General features: G+C 42.7%; 1 non-coding gene across 1 annotated transcript; it reads right to left on the reverse strand.

Moving 5' to 3' along the window:
* Positions 1 to 1483: 1483 nt before the first annotated feature.
* LOC122422402 lies at positions 1484 to 1585 on the reverse strand. The gene has a single exon (XR_006263811.1). It is a non-coding gene; the product is annotated as a U6 spliceosomal RNA (small nuclear RNA).
* Positions 1586 to 5854: the final 4269 nt, after the last annotated feature.

Consider the following 5854-nt stretch of genomic DNA (forward strand, 5'->3'; position numbering starts at 1 on the left):
GAAGGGAATGTAAATAGAGTGCATGTTCAAGGCCAATTAGTGAAGGGGAGTGTTTGGGCATGTTTTCCTGCCAGAGGTTCTCACTCCATGGATTTTCATGGACTTTTCCTCTTTGTTTGTCCCTTTCACAGATTTTTTCTAGTCACTGCTTCCTCTAGCTGACATTTTTGACTCCTTTTTCTACTCTAACTGCATAACATATGTATCTATTCTTTTTCAACTTTTTTTTCCCCATTTGGGTTATTACAGAATATTAAGCAGCATTTCCTGTGCTGTACAGTAGATTCTTGTTGGTTATCTAATTTTTTAACACTATTTTTTGGGGGGGAGGGCATGCTGATCAGCATGTAGATCTTAGTTCTCTGTACAGGTACTGAGTTCACACCTCCTACAGTGGTAGCATTGATTCTTAACCACTGGACCACCAGGAAAGTCCAATAATCTAATTTGTTAATAAATATAGCAGTGTGTACATGTCAAAAGACACTGTTCTTTGAAACAAAGTATAGTAAGCAAGGCCAAATGCTTGCTGAATTTCCAGCTTGGCCATCTTCCATCACAGTCCCTCTGAATAGCTAAAAGTCATAGGTATTTGGGTTTTAGTCTCTAGTCCCCTGGCCTGCTCTTAGCTGATTGCTGGTCAGTCCCTGTTATCCTGTTAGTTACTCAGGAATTAAAAGAGCTGTTAATATAGGCTCCCTTCAGGGATCTCTGATATTAATTGACAAAAGAGGAGAATCATACATTTGCTGTACCGTTGAGAACCCAAAAGGCTGACAGGAATCTCCCTTTCCCACTTCACTTCTCTCAGGTTTCCCTCTAAAGTTAGTAAATTGTGTGATGGACAAAACAAAATGAAGAGAGATGTAGATCCCAGACAGTAATGAGCTGCTAGTTACCTGGAATTTTTAAAAATTAGTTTACTTTTTAATTGAAGGATAATCACTTATAGAATGTTGTTTTCTGCCAGATATCAGGAGAAGGCAATGGCACCCCACTCCAGTGCTCTTGCCTGGAAAATCCCATAGACGGAAGAGCCTGGTAGGCTGCAGTCCATGGGGTCGCGAAGAGTTGGACATGACTGAGCGACTTCACTTTCACTTTTCACTTTCATGCATTGGGGAAGGAAATGGCAACCCACTTCAGTGTTCTTGCCTGGAGAATCCCAGGGACAGGGGAGCCTGGTGGGCTGCCGTCTATGGGGGTCGCACAGAGTTGGACACGACTGAAGCGACTTAGCAGCAGCAGCCAGATATCAGTGAATCAGCCACAGGTATACACATGTTCCCTCCCTCTTGAACCTCCTTCCCATCTCCCTCTCCATCCCACCCGTGTTTGAGTTCCTGAGTAATAGAGAAAATTCCCATTGGTTATCTATTTTACATATGGTAATATAAGCTTCCATGTTACTCTCTCCATACATCTCACCCTCTCCTACCACCCTCATGGCCCTGCCATGTCCATAAGTCTGTTCTCTATGTCTAAAAATGTGGAACATTTCATGAATTTGTGTGTCATTCTCGCCCAGGAGCCATGCTAATCTCTGTATCAGTCTGATTTTTGTATATGTGCTGTCAAAATGTGCTCTAGAATTTTTTTTTTTTTTTGAAAGGCAAAAGTATTGAAAGTTTTCTAAGTTTATTAACCTCAGTACTTCTTACTTTTATGGAACATGTTCTAAACATCTCAGATCAGATGGAGAGAGAAATAGGACTAGGTAATTATTGCTGTTTTTAGTTCAAAAAGAAACTAAATGGAGGAATGCAAAATTGCTTTAAAGATGTTTTTACTTTGACTTTTTTAAAATTACATCTTTAAGCAATGCATATCAATGAATTACAAAGAAATAAGTTTTCAACCAGAGTGTACAAAACTGAATTAGAGTACCAGCTGTTCCCTTTTGGCCTTTAGTCATGACAGAAATTAATTATCCCAATAATAATACAAGGAGTGGGCTTTCAATAGACTTCATTTTGGTATTGTCTTTGGATTCTCAAACTACTGAACTGCTAATCAAAATTTAATCAGAGCTGAGTCCCCTATGTGAGAAAAGCAAAGATTATGTAATCATAGAAGTAAAATTCTTCCCACTGGGCAAAAGAAAGAACTGTATTTAATTTCTGATCACTCTTTTAATATCCTCTACATCTCCAAGTACATTGGGACTATAGTGAAATCATAATTAGCCAGTTTTTAGGAATGAAATTTATTTATCAAAAAAGTTTAAGAAAGGGGAGGAGCCAAGATGGCGGAGGAGTAGAATGGGAAGACCACTTTCTCTCCTACAAATTCATCAAAAGAATAACTGAACGCAGAGCAAACTTTGCAAAACAACTTCTGATCTCTAGCTGAGGTCACCAGGCGCCCAGAAAAGCAGCCCATTGTCTTCGAAAGGAGGTAGGACAAAATATAAAAGACAAAAAGTGAGACAAAAGAGCTAAGGACGGACATCCGTCCCGGGAAGGGAGTCTTAGGCGGCATTGCTTGGGGTAGGGTCCGGGCCTGAGTGCCCTGAGGACAATCGGAGGGAGCTTCTGTGAGTTGCCAACTTGAACTGTGGGAGACCAAAAGAGAGAGAGTAAATTAACCGGCCGGAACACACTGCCGGCCGTTCGCAGAACAAAGAGACCGAGAAAATCCAGGGAAGAGCTCGCAGGCTGCGGACCGGCCCAGCCCCGCCGGAGGCAGGAGGCAGGGGGGAGGGGAAGGTCGCGGAGAGACACAGGGCGCAGGCACCCGACCGGCGCGGGTGGGGACTGGGGCTGGGGACGCGGAGGGCAGAAGGCGCAGGCACCCGATTGGCGCCAGAGGAAACTGAAACTGGGTCCGCGGAAGGGAGTGGGCGCGCCACACCTGGGAAGAGTGCGCCCACCAAGCCCCCGGCTGCCTGAACCGCTCTGACGGGGAAGGCACAGAGAGCAGGCGCAGCTTTTCGTTCGGCGCTTTTGTGGAACACCCGAGGGCTGGAACCTCGCGCAGCGCGGGGCGCGCTCCATATAGAACAGCCGGGAGCCTGAGCAGCGCAGACGGAGAAAGCGGCGTTGGCCCCTCCCTGCAGCGCCAGCCCGCCCCGCGGCGCAAGTCCGTCCCCACAGCGCCAGCCCCGCCCGGCAGTGCAAGCCCCTCCCCGCAGAGCGACGGAACTAGCTACCTGAATAAGAGTCCACCTCCGCCCGCCTGTGTCAGGGCGGAAATGAGGCTCTGAAGAGACCGGCAAACAGAAACCAAATAAACAAAGGGAACCGCTTCAGAAGGGACTGGTGCAACAGATTAAAATCCCTCTAGAAAACACCGACTACACCGGAAGGGGCCTGTAGATATCGAGAAGTGTAAGCTGGAACGAGGAGCTATCTGAAACTGAGCCGAACCCACACTGACCGCAACAGCTCCAGAGAAACTCCTAGATATAATTTTACTTTTTTCTTTTTTTTTTCTTTTTTTATTTTTTCTCTTTTATTTTCCTTTAAAATCCCCTATTACTCCCCCATTACTCCTTAACTTTCATTTCCATAGATTTTTGCAATTTTTTTAATTAGGGAGAAAAAAAAATTTTTTTTTTGTTCTTTCTTTTTTTGTTGTTCTTTCTTTTTTCTTCTTTTTTTTTCTTTCCTTTTTCTTTTTCTCTTATTTCTTTTAAAGTCCTCTAGTACTCCTCCTCTACTACTCCTTAATTTTCATTTTCAATACATTATAACCTTACAAAAAAAAAGAAGCCCTATTTTTAAACCAAAGATTATTCTCTCCCAATCTTGACTCTCTGTTTTCTACCTCAGAACACCTCTATTTCCTCCTTTCCCCTTCTCTTCCCAATCCAATTCTGTGAATCTTTGTAGGTGACTGGGCTACAGAGAACATTCTGGGAACAGACAGCTGCGTAGATCTGTCTCTCTCCTCTTGAGTCCCCCTTTTTCTCCTCCTGCTCATCTCTATCTCACTCCTCCCTCTCCTCTTCTTCATGTAACTCTGTGAACCTCTCTGGGTGTCCCTAACGGGGGAGAATCTTCTCGCCATTAACCTATAAGTTTTCTTATCAGTGCTGTATAGTTGGAGAAGTCCTGAGACTACAGGAAGAATAAAACTGAAATCCAGAGGCAGGAGACTTAAGCCCATAACCTGAGAACACCAGAAAACTCCTGACTACATGGAACTTTAAGTAATAAGTGACTGTCCAAAAGCCTCCATACCTACACTGAAACCAACCACCACCCAAGAGCCAGTAAGTTTTAGAGCAAGACATACCACGCAAATTCTCCAGCAACGCAGGAACATAGCCCTGAACACCAACATACAGGCTGCCCAAGGTCACACCTAACACATAGACCCATCTCAAAACTCATTACTGGGCACTCCATTGCTCTCCAAAGAGAAGAAATCAAATTCCACGCACCAGAACACTGACGCAAGCTTCCCTAACCAGGAAACCTTGACAAGCCAATCGTCTAACCCCACCCACTGGGTAAAACCTCCACAATAAAAAGGAACCACAGACCTCCAGAATACAGAAAGCCCACTCCAGACACAGCAATCTAAACAAGATGAAAAGACAGAGAAATACCCAACAGGTAAAGGAACATGAAAAATGCCCACCAAGTCAAACAAAAGAGGAGGAGATAGGGAATCTACCTGAAAAAGAATTTAGAATAATGATAATAAAAATGATCCAAAATCTTGAAAACAAAATGGAGTTACAGATAAATAGCCTGGAGACAAAGATTGAAAAGATACAAGAAATGTTTAATAAAGACCTAGAAGAAATAAAAAAGAGTCAATTAAAAATGAATAATGCAATGAATGAGATCAAAAACACTTTGGAGGGAACCAAGAGTAGAATAACGGAGGCAAAAGATAGGATAAGTGAGGTAGAAGATAAAATGGTGGAAATAAATGAAGCAGAGACGAAAAAAGAAAAAAGGATCAAAAGAAATGAGGACAACCTCAGGGACCTCTGGGACACTGTGAAACGCCCCAACATTCGAATCATAGGAGTTCCAGAAGAAGAAGACAAAAAGAAAGGCCATGAGAAAATACTCGAGGAAATAATAGCTGAAAACTTCCCTAAAATGGGGAAGGAAATAGCCACCCAAGTCCAAGAAACCCAGAGAGTCCCAAACAGGATAAACCCAAGGCGAAACACCCCAAGACACATACTAATCAAATTAACAAAGATCAAACACAAAGAACAAATATTAAAAGCAGCAAGGGAGAAACAACAAATAACACACAAAGGGATCCCCATAAGGATAACAGCTGATCTATCAATAGAAACCCTCCAGGCCAGAAGGGAATGGCAGGACATACTGAAAGTAATGAAAGAGAATAACCTACAATCTAGATTACTGTATCCAGCAAGGATCTCATTCAGATATGAAGGAGAATTCAAAAGCTTTACAGATAAACAAAAGCTGAGAGAATTCAGCACCACCAAACCAGCCCTTCAACAAATGGTAAAGGATCTTCTCTAGACAGGAAATGCAGAAAGGTTGTATAAACGTGAACCCAAAACAACAAAGTAAATGGCAACGGGACCACACCTATCAATAATTACCCTAAATGTAAATGGGTTGAATGCCCCAACCAAAAGACAAAGATTGGCTGAATGGATACAAAAACAAAACCCCTATATATGCTGTCTACAAGAGACCCACCTCAAAACAAGAGACACATACAGACTGAAAGTGAAGGGCTGGAAAAAAATATTTCATGCAAACGGAGACCAAAAGAAAGCAGGAGTCGCAATACTCATATCAGATAAATAGCTTTCAAATAAGGATGTGAAAAGAGACAAAGAAGGACACTACATAATGATCAAGGATCAATCAAGCAGAAGATAATAACAATTATAAATATATATGCA

Source organism: Cervus canadensis, chromosome 19 (assembly GCF_019320065.1).
Source record: "Cervus canadensis isolate Bull #8, Minnesota chromosome 19, ASM1932006v1, whole genome shotgun sequence".
NCBI lineage: Eukaryota > Metazoa > Chordata > Mammalia > Artiodactyla > Cervidae > Cervus > Cervus canadensis.